The sequence below is a fragment of the Bidens hawaiensis genome, unplaced genomic scaffold (assembly GCF_021521415.1).
Source record: "Bidens hawaiensis isolate Kalapana, Puna unplaced genomic scaffold, B.hawaiensis_p1.1 tig00013980_1, whole genome shotgun sequence".
Classification (NCBI taxonomy): Eukaryota; Viridiplantae; Streptophyta; class Magnoliopsida; order Asterales; family Asteraceae; genus Bidens; species Bidens hawaiensis.
The window spans coordinates 464,531-488,356 of record NW_027492196.1 but is presented as its reverse complement, the minus strand read 5'-3'; positions in this window follow the sequence as shown (position 1 = coordinate 488,356).

Genomic DNA, 23,826 nt, shown 5'->3' with positions numbered 1-23,826 from the left:
TAATTGGTTATCGGTTATATTTATTTGATACGGGTTGGACGTGTTTGAAGTTGGTTTGAATTGGAGAAAGGATAAACACCCGGTTAATAACCACTTAAAATTCGGTCTTGGATTTATATAATAAATAAATGTATATAAATGTTATATTGTTATTTTAGATCTAGTTCATATTATTACTATTATGTATTACTATCAATATTATAAAAGACTTATTTTTTAAAGTCATTAATACTGTTTTATTATTATAATTAGTATCAGTATTATTGCTAATGTTATTGTTATTTTCATTATTATTATAAACATTAAAGTTGTTAATATAATTATTAAAGATCATATTATTATTTATAAAAAATCATATTTCCATTAACAATAATATTATATTTATTTGTGAATTCGTTTATAAATCGAATAACAACGAGTATGATATCATTTTTTATTATCAATATTATTTATTATTATTATCATTTTTTTATCAACGACGCTTACCTTAGTACTTGGATTTTTAACTATTATTATTTGTATCATACAATATTAGTATTATTAATAATATAATTATTGTTATTATTATTATCATCGTTATCTTATACATCTATATATATATGTATATATATCTAACATATCTTTTTTTAGAAATATTATTATCATTACTATCATTATCATTTATAACATTATTGTAAACTTTATTATCTATCCATGTTTATAACAACCGAACTATTGATTTAAACCCGTCTTGGTTCTTTTTAATATTTTGTTAGTTATTTAAAAGCCTACTAAATTAATATGATTTTAATTTAAATTATCAATTAAGTACGAGTCCCTAATCGTTAACAAACTAACCGGTAATCCGATTTACAACCGAACCTCCTCGTTCAATGTTTCCAATATAGTTTCATTATGGTTTCAAGTTCATTATATATATTACATTATTTATTTTAGCTAAGGTGTTTATCGTTTCAAGTCGGATCTGTTTCGTTTACCTTTCGAGCTTCATGTTTTTATCTATTTATTTATCGGTTCATCAATCGAGGTGAGTACTTTCATACCCTTTTTCCATCTTTCGTTTTGGGGTGACATTTCATACTTATCAAACTAAATGCTTTATTTACTTAAATCTTAAACCCACAAACGTGATTGTATACATTACTTAAATACTTGCTTGATTTGGTGTTCTATGATATGTGCCTATGTGTTTATCGCTTTCAGTCATGGGGAAGTCTATAAATCCGTGATCTATCTGGTATTCTCTTATAGCACGGTGTCGTTAACGTAATGCAATTAACGATATTCTATTAAATCCTAGACTACTTGGCAACCCCTTGTAGCTAGGTGGCGCTAACGTAATTCTATTAGCGATTGCCAATTTATCCAAGTTGTTGCTTTTATTTATTGTTTTGTATACAAGTTTTGTGGCTTTTATTACTATATACTTATATGCTCAAACTTATGAATTGCTCACCAACCTTTGTGTTGACAAACTTTATTTTATGAAATGTTACAGGTTTGACTTTTGTTGACTCGAGGACTTGACGGAAACATTACCAAGACTATTAGGATATTACTAAAACGAACAATATAATTGCTACTTGTATTTCAACTTGTTTGTGTGGACGAGATGTGTTGTTTATTGCTTTGTTGAAATAAAATGAGTTAAATAAATACTGTCACTTTAAATAGTGTCTTGTGTATTTGTCCAATCACGTTGCACCCCGGCATGTTCCGCCGCCTTTCAACCAAAAGAAAATCACTTTTCCTAACACACCTGAAAATTGTTACTACACAATAACAGATTATATAAAATATAAACCACACAAAACAACATGTATAATAATTAGTAACATATAAACATTACAAAAGTTTTTATATGGAACCAATAAATCTTAACTTCCAAATTATAGTTATTAGAAAGTGTAAAGAGGTGTTGACAATTACTACTTGTATTAAATCTAACAACAATATCTAAAGAATTTATATTTTACCTTAAAGTTCATCATCAGACTCCAAATTGTCTGGACCAAAACATGTTAACAAACATAATAAATTTAAACAACAAATTCATGCAACACAAACTTCTTCAAACTTTCGGACCAAAACGTTAACCATTTACATTGTCTAAATATTAAATGTTAAAAGTTACAGTAACTTAATGTACATCGAACAACCAAAAAACATCAACAAAAGACATAAACATGTTCTTTCATATTAAACCACTATCAACTTCTTCAAACATTCTATCAAAAGAAACTCATTTTACTTCACCACCTGAAAATATAATAAAACTATAACATCCAAATGAAAAATACCATAATAACATAGTTAATAATGAGTAACATTTGAACATTAATAAAGTTGTTTTTTATTAAATTGTTGTTTTTATTAAAACAAAATAACATATAACAACAAACAAAGTAAAATGACAATAAAATATCTTTCTAACTTAAACCATTAAACCAAAAAGATATATCAATAAAAACCTTTTTTTGGCCGTCATTTTATAACTAACAAATTTGATAATATTTCAAAACAACCTGTTTTGAAATATTTTCAAAATAGTTACAAAATATATAGTCAACTTCAAAAAATTATGAAATTGTTTTTTATTTTTGACCAATCTTGCAACAAACTTTTAAATCACTGACATTAATAATTTGTTAAATTTGTAAAACTTAAAAACGTTTTACAATAAATGAATTCTTAAATAACTTTGGAAAGATTAAAAAATTTTATGTTGACTTTGAAAATAATTAAAACTGAAAAAATATGACTAATTAATTTAGAAATAATTACAAAAATGAAAATCAAATTGGTTAATTTGAAAACTTCAAAAAATTATGGAAAGATTTTGAATTGAGTTTAAAATTATGGAGTGTATTAAACCCTGTAAAACTTTGTTGAAAGATTGGTCAATTTCCTAATTTAAAATGAGTTTTAATATGTTAATTTAATTTTGTAGTTTTAAGTTTAAATTTGGTCTTCCATATAAAGATAGAAATAATTTGAAATATCTTGATTCATGGGAATAATAATATTAATAAATTATGAAAAGTTGTCATGTTTAATATTATTCACTAAATCATATGTGCCGAAAAATATTTATAAATGATGATAAAACGGTTATTTAATTTATGATATATTAAGTATTGATTATTAGAAATTATGTTAATTTGAATATTGTGTTCTAAAATAACGCGGTTATTATTTTAGTATTAATTAATAATTAATATTCACGTAATTTAAAGTAAGATTACATTACAATTATGGCAAGTATTTTATTTTGACAATCAGTTTTTTGAATATTAAAATGATAACTTATTCTAGTTAATGCCAAATGATAAAAATTAAAATCAAATCTGCTCTAATTTTACTAATATGACTAATTAATTTAGAAAATTCCAAAAATGAAAATGAAATCGTTAATTTGAAAACTTCAAAAAATTATGAAAAGATTTTGAAATGAGTTTAAAATTATGGAGAGTATTAAAACCTTTTAAACTTTGTTGAAAAATTGGTCAAATTCCGAATTTAAAAATAGTTTAAATATGTTAATTAAATTGCATTAAAACCATTAATACAATTTATTGAGTTTAAATATCCTTATTAGTTATTTAAACAAATAACGATATTCAAACTCAATAAATTGTATTAATGGGATACTTAAACATTGTTGCAAGTAAAACTCGGAAATTTATTTAAGTTATAACTTATATATTCGTTTTTTAACAAATAAGGAAAGTCAAAAGATATAAATTGTAATAATGGGATAATTAGGATATTATTTCGGTCAAACCACAAATTAAGGAATGAGTTTATAAAGATGGAAAAAATTAAAACCATAAAATTGGTTGTTCATTCTTTTTTTTTTAAATAAGGAATGTCAAACTATATAAAGTGCCATAATTGTATTCTTAAATATGTATAAATCCAAAAATGTAAACTAGTATGAATGGTCAAAAACAATTTAATATGAATGGTCAAAAACGATTTAATATGAATGGACAAATACTTAAATCGATCAGAAATTTATTTAAGTTATAACTTATTAATTCGGTTTTTTAACAAATAAGAAAAGTCAAAAAATATAAATTGTAATAATGGGATAATTAGGTTATTATTTCTGTCAAACCACAAACTAAGGAATGAGTTTATAAAGATGGAAAAAATTAAAAACAAAGGGTTGTTCATTCGGTATTTAAAAAAAATAAGGAATGTCAAACTCTATAAATTGTATTAATGAGATTCTTCAATGTGTATAAATCTAAAAATGAAAACCAATATAAGATTGAAAATTATAATTAGATTTTAAATTAGACGGAATATTTGTCACTTAATTGGAAGTTGAAAAACAATAGAATAATGATTATATTAAAAGGTAATCTAATGTATAGTATAATATTACAAATAAGGAATATTAAAAAAAATATACATCACTATGATTCGCTCATTTTATATTTCATAGAAACATCCAAACGATTTACAATGAAGTGGCAGGTAAGCGGGCAACAAGCTGCGCCGCAACCCCCTTTTGGATAGCAAACCCAATCCGACTAAAAACAAAGTTTTGATTCTTATGGGCTGATACGTTACTATACACAACTTTCTGAACCCTATTCAAAAGGTCCACGGCATCCGGAGCTAAGAAACCAAAAGTGTCAAAGGCGAAGGGGATAAACACGTGTTGATTCTCCAAACAAGCTCTCTCGTGTTTAGCAACCTTGCTCGATGCCGCTGCCTGGCCTGCTACAAATCCAGTGTCCCTAATCCCAACAAGAGGGGACACTCCTGTGAGGTCGACACAAGCGTGTTTTCCCCCTACCCACCCAAAAACAAGTATATCGGCCGGTCGTAATGTAGATTTTCCTTCTTGAGGATCCGTAAGAAAGTTTACGAGGGCTTCCTTTTTAGCCGAAATTCCGGCTCGTTTAAGAACATCGCATAGAACATCCCTCACCAAATCGTGCTTGTACTTAAACCCAGGCAACTCTTTGTAGTGAACCGCATGCTCGCCAAAAGAATCCAAACAAACCTTACGGCAAACCGGGCACGGCTCATCTACCGGAAACAAAGGGATCATTAACCGATACTTCAGGATGGCCCGGTACTCCAAAGCCGACATATGTTGGCCCAATCCTTCAATAGGGAGAACACTTAAGAAATCTTGAGCCCGAGGAGCCCAAAGACACTCAAACACCGCTTTCTGACGAGGGGATATATCAAACTTCATTTCCAAACTCTTGATGATTCCACTATAAGGGCACTCGCCAAAGCATGTTGGGCTTTAGGGGGGCGGTGTCTTTATTAGAGAAACCGCTAATGTCAAAATCGGGAAGTGAAATGTGCAACCGATCTATCGCACTCCCATAATCTGAGTCAAACCCATCAATACCACAACCTCGAAGAATGTGGTCTTGTAATTCCCAAGATTGCGCCCTCGAGGCCACAAACGCATAAGTAGAAACGTCTGAAGCTGAACATAAACCCGAACCTCCAAAACGAGTCGGAAGTGATGCCAACCTCCATTGAAAATCTCCAAAGAAGGGACCACCACAAACCACGATGTCCTCAATCGCCCCCCGAAGGCCATTGTCAAATACAGAAACTGCTTCCCCTACATACACAGGTTGGCATGTTCTGAAACCAAACAACAACTTTCCAATGCCCATACATGATCGGAGCAAAAGGAGCTCGCATTGAGGATCCCGCAAATGCGGGAGATAGCTCATCAACTCCACAGCTCGCGAAGCCCTTTTCATAGCAAGTTCACTGATGAACCCGGCATCCCGGCTAACGGCTCCCCCGAGGAGTTTCACACCTAGCACCGGTCTTCCAATCTCACAGGGAAACACCCCCTCCTGCACCTTAACCCCATTGCACGACGGCCAAAATACTTCGGTTTTCTTAATATTAAGTTCAAGGCCCAGGCGGGGACCCTCCGACCTGATAATATCTAAAGCTTTGGCAACCTTTTTAGAGTCCCCAATAATTGTACCATCATCTAGGTACCAAGCATGAAAGAGAAGCTTACAGGAACTCTGGACTAGATGAATAAGTGGGTGCAGAACTAAGGCGAAAAGAAGAGGTCCCAAAGGGTCCCCCTGCTGAACCCCAGTGGTGGACCAAATGTGGTCATCCCCCACATATAGCCTGGCCGGTTGCCCATATAAAAGTTCACCAATAAGGAAATAGATGGACATCGGGCCCGAACCTCATTCAGAAGGGCAGTCCTATCCACCAAGTTGAAGGCTTTACAAAAATCAATAGTAAGCATAGCCAATGACCCATCATAATGGAACTTACTTAAAAACCTGTTCGCGCTATAAAGAACGGCCTCTGCACCACTAGGGACTCCCACCCCAAACTGAAAGTCGCACAGGTATTTAGTAATGTCTTTCCCAACACCCCTCATAGCCACCTTAGAGATCAATCTTCTCCAAATGGCACCCACGGCAATGGGTCTAATCCCATTGTCCGGTTTGAGCAACGGTGTGAGAGGAGCCGACGCAATGAACTCTGCCAAAACCCTTGGGCATCTCCCCCCAAACATAAATTAACCATCGCAATAGTAGCCTTTAGTAACCCAACAGTGATCGGCGACCCCTCTCCACAAAATGCATCCAAAATATGTTGTGCCCTCAATCCATCTCGCCCGCATGACGTCCCTTTAGGGAAGGATTTAATGCATCCAAGCACACAATCCTCATCAACAACAAGAGGAGGCTCAGAAACCAATGAAGCAGGCATAACCGGCGGGGGCAAATTGGGATGCTTAGCCACTAACGCTTTCAAAGTGTCATTGCCGAAAGGTGCAACCCCTGAAGAGCATAATACTTTAATGGCGGTAGTAAAATGCCCGTCCGCCACTTTTCGTAAACATTGTTTCACATTGGCGCATACCGCAACATCATCGTGCTTAGCGAGAGGCTCCCCATGACTCGAGTTCACCCCTATAGGTGTGGCAAAAAGGGATAAAATAAGCGCATCAAAACCATCCTTAGCACCCCAACATGCTAGTGCGTGTTGAATATTCTGACATTGCAAAGACTTTCTATTACCGGACCTGCGCTCCTGACGTTTAGAAGGTCTAAAAACACGCAGCGTGCACCGCGGTAACAAGAAAAGTTTCACCCATGCCTCAACAGAGTCTGGAATAGCAACCACCTTACCCAGAGCCGCAGTTAACGCTTGAGCAAATGCCATACGACAACTATGAGGGATGCTCTTAACAGTTGTGATAGGAAGAGAGAAGACGCGGTCAAGGAGAACCTCATCACCACTATCCCTCCCAAGGGAGCAACATCCCTCATAACATGTGGTTTAATCCCCACAATAAACTCCTCCACAGCTCCCACACCCTCGTTGTACTTGGTGACTCCATCAGCATGATGACACATCCGTTTAAGAGCATTTGGACGCATACACACCCCACATAGCCACTGGTCCGAGGCCTTAAAAGCCTCCCCAACCGAAATAAATAAATCACAATCCGTGGAAATGGCGTCCCGTAGGGTCCCTTTCCGCTCATCCGACGACAAATGAAGTCATTTGATATGCGCCATTAACCGAGAGATCCCCCTTGACCCCGCCCGTCCATCCGGGCAACAATGGAATCCCCTAAAAGGACATAGCCAAACACCCACCAAACCCACACTATTTTCTAGGGTATTAGACATAGCACCCTCATCAATTAATCCACCACGAGAAATAATGTCGAACCGACAACCATGTCCACCTCCCGTGCCCACCTCCCCCGATGGGGCTCCTTTGACAATCCGAGCCCTTGTCATAACCCCTCACGACAAAAAGGCCAACAAACAAACTCGAGCTGAGTTTTGGGAGTAAAAACCCGAACTAAGAGGAGAAAGGAGAGCAACCGCCAGTTGCTCTCCCCTCCGTAAACCCAAAAAAACCGATTAACTCATTGAGACATTTTATCGAACACCTAGCGGGCAGACCCAAAACCGAGGATTAAAGGCAAAATTGAAATAGTAGTAGGGGTGGTGGTGAGGAGATGACGATGATATGACGAGGAGATGATGCTGGTTACTGATGTGTGACGGCAGGTTGTTCTTTAGGCGAAGGTGTAGCAACGGTGGTGGTGGTGGAAATCTGTTTGGGGGTCGGCTCAAAAAGTTGAACAGTTGATTATGACATATAATTCAATCCAGTAACCTGAAATTAAAAAATATATCTTATTAACTAATGTTCAATCCATGCAATTAGCTTCTATGAGTCGAAACAATAACCTGAAATGATAAAGTCAAATATTAATAGTCATATATGGAATATTTTAATTATAATTTTATAACCGGAAAATTTAAATGGTCTTATCGGAAAAACGAAATAGTGATAATGACGATGGTATCTCCGATTTTTATTTAGAAGGTAAAATGAAATATTCCGTACATCAATCGGGACAATAACCTGAACTAATTAAGTTTTGTTATAACATTGATATTATGGAAGATTTGAATTATAATTTGTAACCGGAAAATTTAAATTGGCCTTACCGGAAAAAGAATAATGATAATGTCCATGGATGAAACTGATTTTTATTTAGAACCTAGAATAACAACATGTAAAAGAAAAAAAACGTGAAAAATATAAAACTTCAAATAAATATAAAACAACCATTAGAGTATAATATATAACCTTACCGGAAAACGATTAATCTCGATCTACATTACCGGAATATAGAATATGATGGATGGTGGAGTTAGTAAGCCGAGAGAGAGAGAGAGAAAAAGAGAGAGATTAAAATGATTAGGGTGGAAAATTCCAAGGTTTAAATATAGTGCGTGAGATGACAATTTAATTATATCATAGTTGAGAAATTCAGCCATTGCCATAATTACAAAAACCTTCCATTTACAATGGTTCTTTCAATATATGTAGGATTTGTTTTTCAACTAATTGAACATCAATAGTCGTTGGTTGGTTGGCCATTGTTGCATTTGTTAAGTTTGTCAGGGTTCTATTCCCATCATTAATAATATACATGATAGGAAAGGAAATAGATTACTTGGCAATGATGTGGCATTGATGTGGAGAGGCTAGTTGAATGACATGTGGACAATTGATGTGGAGAGGCTACTTGAATGACATGTGTACAAATTGTATTGCTTTAATAGTATGTAAAGATTTGAACAATTATATTTTCACTCTTTTTTGAAAATGGTTGTAAATAAAGAAGAGAAAATGTAATGATAAAGATAAAAGTTATAATATAAAATGAGAGAGGATTGATGGTGTAATTTTAGGTTTCAAGATAGGACTTAGGAGAAGAGATATGGATGCTCTTAGAACCCGTGTTACATGCCGTAAGACAAGTAAAAAGGAATGATATAAAGACAATCTAAAAGAAGAGAAAATAGTTAATTTATCTGGGTTTTTTTTAAATACAAAGTTTCTCGGGTCCAAAACGAAAAGACCAGTTGCTTTCTTTTTTAATATAGAAACAGTGTGGTGTAAAAAAGCTTTGAAAGTTACTCGGAGCTATGTAATTTTTAATCTTTGTTACATCACAATTTATGGATGATTTTGAAATCTGTAACTTTTAAATCTTAATGATTTTTTTTAATCTTTACTACATACATTGGCGTAGCCACTTGTTAGCAAGGGGTGTCCCCCCGTTCCCTGTGAAATTTTTTTTATTGTTAATATGCCGAAAAATTCCCGACCGACCTCTGTAAATTTTGGCACCGACCCCTGTTAAACTTTGAAGCCGTACCCTGTATAATTTCGAGACGACCCCCATGAGATTTTGAGACTAACCCTAACAAAAAATACAATGACATTTTTATAAATATAATTATATAAACAATTTTTCTTATTAAATTTGACTTTAATATCAACAAGTCCATTAGTCCAATATCCAATCCAATTTTTAAGCCCAAAACCCAATTCAAACCCTACTCAATTTTTAGCTCAAAACCCAATCTCATTCTAACTTCTAAAATTTATTTTTTTGACCGCCTCTGCTGCCTCACTTCGTCATTTCATCTCACAAGTCACCACCTCACCGGAATAAGAAATTCCAGCCAATCTCACGTCGTCCTTGATACCTTATCTTCTCACACAATCTCACGTCCAGTACTGCACTACAAATTGTTTTCAACTTTTCAACAGGCAACAATCCTCACGTCCACTAAAATTGTTTCTAGCCTTCCAGGTATAACATAACACATTCAATTTATGTCTAATTTAGTTTGGCTTTTAGATTTTTAGGTTTATGATTTAGACTATGTAAAAAAAACAAACATGAAAAATCGCCACTATTATGAGTATGATTGCTTTAATGCGGTTCTAGATTTGCAAATCCAAGAGTTTGGGGACCGTTTTAACGAGGTAACATCCGACTTACTTGTTTCTTTGAGTTGTTTGACTCCTTGTGATAATTTTCGGGCATTTTCTATTCCAAAAATATTACGATTAGTCGAGTTGTACCCATATGATTTTGATGAAGTGATAAAAGAAGACTCCCGGTTGAACTCGCACATACATCGATAATTTGAAAGAAGATAAACGATTTAAAAACTTGAATGGTTTAGCAAGTCTTGTTCAATTAATGGTTCAAACAAAGAAACACCATTCCTTTGCATTGGTATATCGTTTATTAAATTTAGCTCTCGTATTACCCGTCGCAACCGCAACCGTTGAAAGATCCTTTTCGGCGATGAAGTATGTGAAGTCCGATTTGCGTAATCGAATGGGTGATGAAAATTTAAGCAGCAGGTGAAAACTCGTAGAGAACAACTTTAATATATTTGTTATCTAATATTTTGTTTGGTAGTCCTTTTTTATATATATGACCCGACTCAACCCGACCCGACCCAATTCGACCCGACAGTTGTATTAGTACCGACCATAAAAATTCCTGACCCCTGTGAAAAAATTTTCTAGATCCGTCACTGACTACATACAATGTATATATTCAAATACAATGAAAACTGAAGTCCTGAAGCCCATTAACATTATGTCGAGCCCGGGCTATGGGCCTAAATGTCTGTATTCATAACAAAATCCAAATTGTTTGATTTATTGATCATATAATCATGGATGGGAAAGCTAGAAACCAATAAAATGAAAACACATGTAAGTTAACAAATTTTAATGGAAGGATAATTTGGTGATTTACACTTTAATTTAAAATGGGCAATCATAAATTACGCACATGTATATTTTCTTAAACCTTCTTTTATTAGACCGAGCATAGCCAGGTAGAGTTTTGGGTCCAAAAACATCAGAGAACGTCACTCCAACACCCCCCACCCGGCCACCCCCTTTTGGTTAATGGTGTGGTTGGAAACATTATATAGACAATGTTTCTTTGTGCACTTGTTTAAAAAAAATGATGTTATTCAACGGCTAGATTATTAAAAAAAGTATTACATATATATATATTAAAACACCATCCAACCAATTTTTTTAAACACACCAACAAATATTCACGAAACTTTTATCAAATTAACCAACCAAGATGCATCCATACAACCCTTCAGGTTTCGGTTTGCCCAATTCCCCGAATAAACCGATTCGAATAATCCATAACCGAACACCACCTGAAGAAACACTAACCGGACCCCGGGCAGATTACGGATAACCTGGGGGTTAGATAGATGTTTCCCACGAGGGGTTAGACCCAGAGAAGATGGTTCTTCTGATAACCTGCAAAACAGACACCGTGAGCTTGTCACTGAGAAGGGGGGGTTCCTCCTTGTGACCACCCTCCGGCGTGAGAATCAGACTAGATTGCTCTTTAAATATAAATGTATATTAAGAGATTGCTAGAGCAGATATCAGGTATAATATGATGATACAAGATAAGATGAGATGGTCATACCATTTGTGGTATTTATAGCCGAAGGTAGGTTTCCAAGGAGGTGTGGCCGGCTGCAACAGTATTCCTGTTCCACCAACAGTAGTCTACGCACGTGCCCTGCTGGTAGTTAGTGGGTAGGCAGCGGCTGATAGCGACCAGGCCTGCTGTATACTATTCCTTTTCCACCAACTGCCGGCTACGCACGTGGTATGACAAGAGTTGGTGAGTAGGCAGCGGCTAATAGTGACATACAGTGTAGGAGCATGCTGCTCGCCATACTGTTGTCCATAAGCTGTCGTATCTTTAGTCAGATCTTTTTCCCATACCTCGTCAGGTACAGTACAGAAGATCTTCCCGTATCGTACGGACTGGCTTATTTGGGCGGGAGTATTCCCCCTCCCGCCCTTGTGCGGGATTGTTCCCGGCTTCGCTCATTCCTTCAAGTGACACTGAATGATTGAGAGCTAAGTGCCTTGTGCGTGTAGCCTTGCTGCGCGGGTGGCCTTCCCTGATGGCTTGTATCCGAGGCTGCGGGGACAGGCGGAGTCCTTAACCATTGGGAGGCATTTCCTGCGGGAACAGCTTGCGTACTGCGCGTAAGGACGTCACGTCTCTGAGCATGGTTGGTCCTGCGGATCCAGTTGGTTTCTGCGCAGACGTCCCTGTTCAAGGTGAGTCTTGCGGGTCCAACTGGGCTCTGCTGGGACCTACCTCTTCAAGTCCCCCCAGTCCAATGTTCTTCTCATGCGTGTTTAATAAAGTGAGGTGAACTTTTGGACTTAAGCAAAGGGTTTTGAAAAGGGTTTTTTAAGGTTTTCCATGGGGATTCTTCCCGCGGAAGTCCTTGTCACTTGCAGAAATTCCCGAGTTTCCTGCTTGGTCTTTGGGTATGATGCGGGTAGGTCTGTAACCTCCTCGCAAGTCAGGAGCGTTGAGTCCCACTTGTGTGGATTCTCCATGAGGTTTTGGTAGTTTTGAACATAGTGATCAATTATGTTAAAACCACCAATTTCATCCTAGAGCTTCAAACAACGTAGTTCTCGACGTTCCCGCTATGCGGGGATGTTATTTCCGTTTCCGCAAGCATTGCCCAGAAGATCCTTCTTGGTTTCAATTCCCAGCGGAGCGCTAGGTATGTGAAGGGTTTTGCCTTAACACTGTACCTGCGCTCGTCTTACGGTTACTTTACTTCCAAGGTATTCCTGGCTTCAATTCCCTGCGGGTGCTAGGTATGTGAAGGGTTTTGCCTTTACACTGTACCCGCACCCGTCTTATAGTTACTTGGTTGCCGAGGTTTACTTGGCTTCAATTCCCTGCGGGTGCTAGGTATGTGAAGGGTTTTGCCTTAACACTGTACACGCATCCGTCTTACGGTTACTTGTTTGCCAAGGTTTACTTGGCTTCAATTCCCTGCGGGTGCTAGGTATGTGAAGGGTTTTGCCTTAACACTGTACCCGCATCCGTCTTACGGTTACTTGTTTGCCAAGGTAAGGGGTATTTTCCCGCTTACTTTTGAATCTTTTTGAATTTTGAATTTTGAAATTCGAAGAGTTGGTGGAAAGATAAGAACAGTCCAAAACACTGAAACGTCGTGCGACGGTTTCTTCTGACTGTGTCAGGACGTGCAGGAAGTTATGGTGACGTGACAGTACATGGTCATTCCAGACGCTTTTTCAGGCGCGTGGGCGCGATTTTTCGGGCGCGTGGCCGCGAAATTAATGGTATGCGTCTTGTCAACAGCTGTTGCCAGCTTGCTTTTTGCCACGTGTCATAGTTTCATTGCACCTTCGTTTTCTCTCTCTTCCGCATTAATTTCATCGCATTAATTGCGATTAGTATATAAAGGGGGAGAGGGTTCTTTGTAATCCATACTTTCACTCTTCTCTTCATCTTTTAAGCGATTTCCGGCGAATACTCCCCTTTTCAGGCAAGCATTCTCTCGAAATCGCTTTCTTCTTTCCTTCACAAGATGTCGTCTCGTGATGTTGAATCCACAGCCGATGACAAGAGTACTGCTGGCGAGTGCCAGTGTGCTCTGCCTGGCGATCTGTACCGGTATGTTGTCAGGAAGTTCATGCTCGAGCCTCTCGAGCCTGAGTTTCCTGAACCCCATCAGACTGTGTACGATGCCCCCAGAGGCAAGATCGGGGTTTATGCAGCATTCTTTGTCTATGGGAATCTTAGGTTCCCATTGACAAAGTTTGTTTACCGTGTCCTTGAGAGGCACGGTGTTCATTTGACCGAGTTGCACCCCATGGCGATCGCCAAGATTCGCCACTTCGAGTGGGTGTGCCGGATTCTGGGCATTGAGCCCTATGTTGACCGCCTGATGACCTTCTACACTTGGAGGTGCATCCAGGGGTGGTACACGTTGATAACCCGGGTTAAGGGTTTGAAGATTTGCGCAACCGAGCGCAGTCTTCGCGCGTGGAAGCGGGAGTTCTTCTTCATATCCGCTCGCGCCATCCCCCTTGCCATGAAGTTTAAGAACGGGCAAGCTCTTCCCAGCCTTCACGCCTCCAACTACGAGGAGGCGGAATGGTTTTCGAGGATTTCACGGGTCCAATCTCCGGTTTACCGGTTTGCGGAGTCCGGGATGGTGATGTTGGGGATGAGCCGGGTGTGGAAGGCGGCGGATGCGCAAAAGGTTCCGATCGTCCTCGAATATGGTTCGAACTCTGTTCCTTACGGTATGCTTTGTTTCTTTTTGTTGATTCTGAATTTCTTCTAACTTTTTTCCTGTTTATTTCAGAGGGGAACGACCTGCAGTCGCTTCTTAACCCGCGGGAGGCTGATGGTCCCGCTCGGATGGGTACTCGCGCTCTAGACGAGAACGAGTTGCCCATCCTAGAACAAACGGCGGATCGGTTCGTGGAGGTCTACCCGCTAGGCCACGAGATCCTGAGTGCCAGGCGGCCAGGTAAGGCGCTCTTCAACCCTCGACCCCTCAATGTTGAAACCTCTGCTGGAATTCCTCTAATCGTATGTTCTGATGAGGAATCCGCAGATGGTCCTCCATTGGTGCGGAAGAAGAAGGCTGCCGGCGGGAAGGGAAAGGAGAAGGTGGCCTCCACTGCCGATCCGGTGCCTCGGTCTGACTCGGAGACCGAGAGCGAAAAGGTGGCGGGGAATCCCGGTGGTGATAAGATCACCATTCCGGAGGCTGTGACAACTGTCACCGAAGAGCCCAGGATGACGACGGTGACCGGCGTGAAGAGGCCGGCTCCATCGGGTTCATCCCCGCCCGTCCGTACTTTCAGGCTCAAGAAAATCCGTAAGTACAACTTCCTTTAGCTTTTATCTTCATAGCTTAATATCATTAACACTTTTCTTCTTTACGCAGGCGTGGATGTTGACGCATTCCAGGGTGGAGCGCAGAGGAGTACCTCTCCGCCAATGACGGTAGGCTTGGTCAGCCTACCTGAGGCGTCGACCCAGGCGCCTGCGCCTGCTTCCGCTGGTTCAGTTGCTCACTCCTTTGAGCCGACTGTTCCAGCTGAGATGACGTCACCGCCGGCTGTGAGTGCGATTTTTACAGCATCCTTCACCGAGCCGGCGGTTACTATTGCTGCGGATTCCGCGGCGGCGACCGCGACGACGACCGCGACGGCTGCTACCATGCCCCCGCCATCGGCAACGACGGCCGGTCCATCAGGTACGCATGGGGCTTCTCGCCAATCTTTGCCACCTTCCCATCTGCCTGACCTCTTGGATGGATTTCCTTTGGGTTCAGGTGATGGGTTCGGCGGCTATCGGCCTGTTATTGACCCTACAGGTGCGTAGGGTTCCTTTGGCCCTTTTTTTATATATATTTTTTATCATCTTTTCCTAACTGCCTTTTGTTTTTTGCAGTGTCGGATTCCAATGAAGTGTATGTTCCACGATGGAACATTCGCCGAGGAACAACCCTTCGCACCCCTGTGGAGTGCGTGGAATGGGCTCGTCACGCTGCTCCCAGTGGTGCATTGGGGGAAGCCATGGCTAGCTACCAGGAGGGTAGGCTAAGCAATGAGCTTCGGGTTCTCCTGGCCCGGATGCAGCCGCGCGTCGAGCTGCTTTGTCGTGAAAACGACAAGTTAAAGGCAGCTCGCGCTAAAGAAGTAGCTCAGGCGCGGGCTATCCGGTAGGAGAACCAAAAACTTTCCGCAGTGGCTGCGGAGAAGGAGAAGGCCTTCAAGGCCCTCGAGGTTGAAGTTCAGGCTCGACTCGAGGCCCGTTCCAAGGCTGCCCAAGCTGTTAATGAACAGCTTCGGCTGGCTAAGGAAACTGCGAGGAACGCAACCGAGAGGGCCACCAAGGCTGAAGCTGTTGCTGAGCCTCTACGCGTGGAGAATGAAGAGCTTAAAGCCAAATTAGAGGCTCTTCAGTAGGCTCATGATGCCTTGGCGATGGAGGACGCTAAGAAGCTTCAAGAAATCCTGGACCAGAGGGGGGTGCTTGACCATACCGAGCGTAAGCTAAAGGGCGTCGAAGAGGCTGCGGCTAAAGAAGTGTTGCTTGCCAACCTCAACAAGAGTGAAGCCGAACGCGCCCGTAACGAAGCTCAAGCTGCCCTCCAAGAAGCTCTGGTTGCCAAGGAATGGCTTCTTCGAGAAGCGTTGTCTCAGGTATGTTTTCATGTCTTCACGCTTTTCTTTGTAAATAGAAAAGGTTTGACACTTGTATATTTTCTTTTGTAGGTTGTGCATCGGGTCTTCTCAGAGACCTCTTATGATGATGCTATGAGCGCAGCCCTCAACGCTTCTCACGAGGATGGGGAAAAGGTCGGCTTCCTGCTTGGTCTAGGGTTCGTTGAGAAAGGCATCCCGCCTTCCAACTTCCCTTTGTACAATGTTGATACTGAAGCTGTTTACGACCAAGCAGTGAATCGGTACGCCGCCTTCCCGCATCCGGTGGTGGAGAAGGTGAACGAAGTCGCTGCTGCTGATGATGGGCTAGCTATCCTCAAAGCTTTCCTTGAACTGCCACGCTCTACTGATGGGGCTGGTCCAAGTGGAAGTGGCCCTGAAGCCTGATCCTGAAGATCCCTTCCCACTGCTAGGATAGATTTAGCTTGTACAGATTTATTTTCTTGTAGGCGGGTAGTTACCCGGCCATTCTTGTAATGATTCATTGTGAAATATAAATCTTTGTGCGGGTAAGACCGCTATTTTCTTTGGATTCCTTGCTTTATAAACGTTATATGACTTGCATACTTTAGTTTAAATTAGCAATTTTCCAAGTGTTTAGAATAAGTTAACCTTTGAACGTGGTAGATAATAGGTGTGAAGTTTTGCTTCCTCTTTCGTGATTGTGCGGGTAGGACCGTCACTTGCACTTAGTAGGATGGCTAAACTTTACCCATATCTGACCTGCGTGTAGGTTTTCCTCATCCTTTCTGAGGATAAGTTAACCTTTGAACGTGGTAGATAATAGGTGTGAAGTTTTGCTTCCTCTTTCGTGATTGTGCGGGTAGGACCGTCACTTGCACCTAGTAGGATGGCTAAACTTTACCCATATCTGACCTGCGTGTAGGTTTTCCTCATCCTTTTTTAGGAATTTTGTTTTGAACCGTTCGACGCGCGGTTGTCAATAGGTTAGTGTTCAGTTTCCTTTCATGATTCATGCGGATAGACCGGCACTTTCATTTAATGGGATAACTGAACTTTTCCCCTTCAACTGACCTGCGTGAAGGTTTGTCGTTTTTTGGGTTTATGCGGGTTTTGCCGCCTTCCCCAGCCAACGTCTTTTTACGTAATTATGCGGTGAAAACCGGCATATTAGTGTTTAATAACTTAACCGTTCGACGCTTGGTTGTTGATAGGTTAGTGTTCAGTTTCCTCTCATGATTCATGCGGATAGACCGGCACTTTCATTTAGTGGGATGACTGAACTTTTCCCCTTCAACTGACATGCGTGAAGGTTTGTCGTTTTTTGGGTTTATGCGGGTTTTGCCGCCTTCCCCATGCAACGACTTTCCACGTAATTATGCGGTGAAAACCGGCATATTAGTGTTGAATAAATCATAAATGTAAAATCATCAGCATCGATGTTTTAAGGAGAATCATTTCCATTAAAAGTGGCTCTTGGCCTTTTCTTTACAAATTTGGAATTGATTTACATGCAAACTGTGTAAATGAGCTCCCTTCCATGTTGTTGGGATGGGAGTGCCATCGAGCCGATACGCACCTGGTTCGGGATCTCGTTCTTTACGCAGCATGTAGTCTCCATATCGAAGCTGGAATTTTATTCGTGTTTTCCCCAGCTGGGGTTCTACACGCGTCAGGCTGCTCAGCGTTCATTGCGCCACGAGGTGCGCGAGCGTCCCATCTCTGACAAATGCTTCGACCATGTCCTTTACGTCTATGCATTCTTCGGTGTTGTGGCCTTTTGTCCTGTGAAAGTCACAGTATTTACTCCGATCAGCATTGTGACGATGTCGGATTATTTGAGGCTTTGGCCATGGGAGCTCCTCGGTGGCGAATATCTCGGTGACGCTTTTGGTGAGCGGCGTCCATCTGGAGTTCTGGGTCGATCGTACGTTATCCCTTCCGCCTAACCGATGTTGCAAGCCGGATGAGGTGTCAAAGTTTACCCTTGACTGCCAAATGCCTAGCTTTCGTTTTTTGTTTAATCGGGCGGTAAGGACGTTGTCTTCCCTTGTCTTCTGGGTGTAGAGGTTTGTGCTCTGTGGGAGATCTCTACCCAGTTGCTTCTCAGTTTCCGAAAAGCGTTTAGCTGCTGTCATGATGGCATCCCATGTGGATGGCATGCCATCTTTACCCGTTAAGGTGCGGATGAGCTCTGGGTCGTTCGCGCCCTGGATGAAAGCAGCGCGAACAAGATCTTCGCTGATGTTACCCAGACTAAGCTTCTTCGAGTTGAAGCGAGTGATGAAGTCCAGCAAAGATTCATCTTTCTCTCGAATGCATTTGAGGATTGTCCATTGCTCCTCGGTATACTTTCTTTGCTGGCTGAAGTGCTGGCTAAACTTCTGTTGGAAGTCTGCCCAGTCGTAGATGTGGTTGACCGGTAGACGATCGAACCACGCTCTAGCAGCCCCCACAAGCGTCATTTGGAACATGTAACACCACGTAGGTTCCGTCCAACTACTGACGGTTGCCCCCGCTATGAATCTGTTCAAATGATCGTCTGGATCAGATATACCATCATAAGTGCCGATGTTGGACATCTGTTTGGCACTTTTTGGGGCGATTGCTTCCGCAATGTCCCTTGCAAATTTGGACGTTCCCGCATTTGCAACGTTTGGTCTGAATGTTTTGGAGAAGTCTCGTGGACTTCCTCCTGTGCTTTTTGGTTTGAAGGCTTGTCCAAAATGCCTTCTCGGTTGGGAGTCCGTTTCCTTACGCTTCCCTTTTGCCCTATGGCGAGGGTTCGCGTCGGAGTCGGATTCCTCCGAGTCATCGTCCAAGTATTCGAATTCGTCGGCCTGTTGGACGGAACGCAAGCGTTCGTCCAACTCAGCTTGGAATTCCTTTTGTCGCGCCTCCGCCCATGCCTTAACTTCATCGAGAGTTTGGCGGGGGAGTCTTCGTTTCTCAACCTGGGTATCGGTGAATCCCAGTGAGCGATTATTTACTGCACTTGCCCCAGCTTGGGTAACTGGGGTAGTGTTCGTAAAATTTACTTCACTTGCCCCGGCTTGGGTAACCGGGGTAGTGTTTGTAAAAACTGTGTTGCCGGTATTCCCCCCAGTAGCTGGGGTTGTGGTTACCGGAGTTTCTTTAACCATCTTTGTAGAAGTTTGAAAAAACTGGAGAGAAATAAAGTTCTAGCTTTATGCACGGATGGCGCCAATGAAGATACACTAACCGGACCCCGGGCAGATTACGGATAACCTGGGGGTTAGATAGATGTTTCCCACGAGGGGTTAGACCCAGAGAAGATGGTTCTTCTGATAACCTGCAAAACAGACACCGTGAGCTTTTCACTGAGAAGGGGGGGTTCCTCCTTGTGACCACCCTCCGGCGTGAGAATCAGACTAGATTGCTCTTTAAATATAAATGTATATTAAGAGATTGCTAGAGTAGATATCAGGTATAATATGATGATACAAGATAAGATGAGATGGTCATACCATTTGTGGTATTTATAGCCGAAGGTAGGTTTCCAAGGAGGTGTGGCCGGCTGCAACAGTATTCCTGTTCCACCAACAGTAGCCTACGCACGTGCCCTGCTGGTAGTTGGTGGGTAGGCAGCGGCTGATAGCGACCAGGCCTGCTGTATACTATTCCTTTTCCACCAACTGCCGGCTACGCACGTGGTATGACAAGAGTTGGTGAGTAGGCAGCGGCTAATAGTGACATACAGTGTAGGAGCATGCTGCTCGCCATACTGTTGTCCATAAGCTGTCGTATCTTTAGTCAGATCTTTTTCCCATACCTCGTCAGGTACAGTACAGAAGATCTTCCCGTATCGTACGGACTGGCTTATTTGGGCGGGAGTATTCCCCCTCCCGCCCTTGTGCGGGATTGTTCCCGGCTTCGCTCATTCCTTCAGGTGACACTGAATGATTGAGAGCTAAGTGCCTTGTGCGTGTAGCCTTGCTGCGCGGGTGGCCTTCCCTGATGGCTTGTATCCGAGGCTGCGGGGACAGGCGGAGTCCTTCACCATTGGGAGGCATTTCATGCGGGAACAGCTTGCGTACTGCGCGTAAGGACGTCACGTCTCTGAGCATGGTTGGTCCTGCGGATCCAGTTGGTTTCTGCGCAGACGTCCCTGTTCAAGGTGAGTCTTGCGGGTCCAGCTGGGCTCTGCTGGGACCTACCTCTTCAACTGAACACCACCCAACCGATGCAACTGAACCTTCAGCACCCATACCCTGCATGTACTATTTTAACACCAACATAATGACATACATGCATATGTTAGGCGTCGATTTTCATAATCGAGCATGATGGCCGACCCCTATAATCCGAGCGTGATGGCCGGTGTTCATGAAACGAGTATGATGGCTGGTCTCAACCCGAGGAAGAAGAGACGGTGCCCGAATGTGGTAAGTGTTTAATATTATTTTTATTCTTTTTTTAGTTTTAATAATAATATTAAATTCATAGTAATATTTTTTTAATTTTTTTTAGCGAACTTTTAAACGACCGGTATTTTTTGGGTCAAAATTATGGAAGCCTTTTATAATCCTACGGGCAAGGGAGGGTAGCTTGAAAAGATTCAATATTGTCAAAATGGATCGATATAAACAGCAAATGCTAACTTTTTCAAATGGTTTACCCTCGAGATAAAAAAGAGTATGGGTAGTGGGGCCACTGATGCGGAGGCCATTGAAAAGATATTGATAAAGTTTCAATCCATCATGGGGAACTTCTTTTACATGAGTTGTTGGAATCATATGAAGGATCACCCTAAGTGGGGCCTTGTAACCCACGTTCAGCCCAGAAGTCATAAGCCGAAAAGGTTCAAACCTCGTCTTCGTTGATCCAGACATGCATCCGCTTAAACGATTATGAATTCCAGCATGTCGATGAGGACATTTTAAAGATGTCTCGACCGGGAGGTAGAAGGAGCAATGGAAAGGGGCGGGGTTGTCGTCGGCGGAGGGTGCGAGTGCCAACATGGCAAATCAATTCAAGAAAATGAGTCGTCGACTCCAAGGCATGCAAGAACTTGGGTATGAACGTCTTCAATTCCATAAGTCATTGTATCCAATATTTTCATAACCGAACCGGACGGCGCACCGGTTCATCGGTTCAACATGTCCAACCGGTCGAACCGGTCAAACAACTTGGTAAAAAATGACGGGTCGTCGGTTCAGGCTAGAAAAAGGAATTTTCAAAAAAAATTAATTTTTTGCATAGAAAACCGGTTCAGCCAATCCAATTTTCCGGTCCGACCGGTTGAACCAATTCGAACCGACTGGTTCCCGAGAGCGCAACGAACTATATAGAACCGGACCGATCGGTAGACAGAATCCCGGTCGAGCTGGTTCAACCGACCAGTCCGGTCCGGTCTCAACAACACTGTTAGTGTCCTTAAACTCCTAAAACGAAGTAAATTGACTCGGGTCTCAAAGTTTCAAGAAGAGAGCTCCCTGAAAAGACCCGAAAATCAAACGTCCAACCGAATACCAAATAAATAAAACTCACAATAAAATACAGCCTTAAAATAGTTTTTATTTGTTTTAAGTAGCTTTATGTTTTTCCTTAGCATTTTTTTATTTTAATGTAGTTTTATTATTATTATTATTATTAAATATAGTTTTTTTAATGTACTTTTTTTATTCGATGAAACAATTTGTTTAACTATTATTAAAAAAATTATAAATTAAAAATAGAAAAAGAAAATAATTGAGTAACAATTAAGTAATAATTGCTAGAGAATTGTGTGTAGATTTTTACTACACTTTTTTTTTAAAACTATGAAAATCTGATTGGACGTCACGTGACATAAAACGCCCAGTGATGTAAAGTCTTGACTACGCATGTCTTATCTTTATCACTTATTTGAAATCATCGTTCACAATTATTATACTTGATAGATTTTTTAAATATTTATTATTCTTTGTTTCTTGTTTCCTGTTAACTTTTTTCTTGTTTGTTGTTACAAGTTTTTTCTTTCATTTTTGTTTGCTGTTGTCGTCGGGTGCAAGTGTCGAGATGACAATCAGTTCAAAAAAGTGAACCGTCGTTTCCAAGAAATGCAAGAACTTGGGGATGAACGTCTTCAACTTCAAAAGGAAGTCGTTGGTGTCCTTAAAGCGAAGCAAATTGACTCAGATCTCGAAGTTTTAAGGAGAGAGCTCCCCGAAACTGACCCGAAAACTGAGCATCTAACCGAACAAATAAAATTTATTCATGTTACTTAATTAGTGTTCATTCACTTGTGTTCGTTTGTATTTGTTAGTGTATTTAATTTTTTTTTCTTTTCTTGTGTTCGCGTAGAATATTATGATCAGACATAACGAGCAAAGCAAAAACATTTTCCAATTCAAATAAAGGTTGTTTCTATTAATTTGAAGTTCATTTAGGCTCGTGTTTAGTATTTTATAGTTTGAATATTTGAATTTGTTCTGAATATTTAATCACTTCCTTTGATATCAAAAGATGACTCATCTTCAAGCTCATCCACTACACAATAAGCCCTTGCTAATATCCTATTTATTTGTGTACAATTTAATTGTGGGCAAGTCTCATTCTTTATTACACGTTTGTGGATTGGTGTCGTCGCGTGTTTAGGATTGTTAGGAGTACTTGGTGAAGAGTGTATTAAACAAGAACTCTTGAATCTTCTTACCTGTTTGCTATGAGATAAAAACATTAACAAACTTAGGATGTTATTATAAACCCATGACGCTAAACCTTGTGAGTAGTGTTTTTTTTTCTTTCTTTTAACTAAAATAGTTGCCTAACATGTAGAAGGGGCGAACAACACTCAAGCTGCATGTGATTACGGTAGTTGTAGCATTTTTATCCGAATTCTTGTTTATCGATAGTTGTAACATTTTAATCCCTTGTGCTTGCTATGATTTTCCATGAACTTATTGATCAGCCACGTATTCCTTCTTCCCAACATGTTTACAGGAAACTCGGGTGAAATCAATGAAAAAAGCAACCAATCCTAGTTTGAAGCACCGAGTTAGAAATTTGATAAAGATCTACAATATAAGTATTAATGTATTACCAGTTTTTAAACTTCTGTAATGATCTTGTAATATAAACTCTTTTGTTTTATATATTACGGATACCTAATTCAGTTACATATGCATTTTATGTATAAAAGCTATGTAATACTTAGGTACTATATGCTTTTCCAACAAATAGAAGTTTATTGTCTCAAAATGGTACATTATATTTTCTTGAATTATTAATTATTATTTTATTATTATTTTGTAGAAATAAATGACCCATGTGGGCAGTTATAGAACTTAAAGAGGTTTAAATCATATTTTGATATGGTAGGTTGAAAGTTGTTGGAGAAGTGCACCCAACAATAAAAAGGGATTGGTTATTTATGCTATTTATAATAAATAACATTTATTTTACTTCACCCGTAGACTTTAA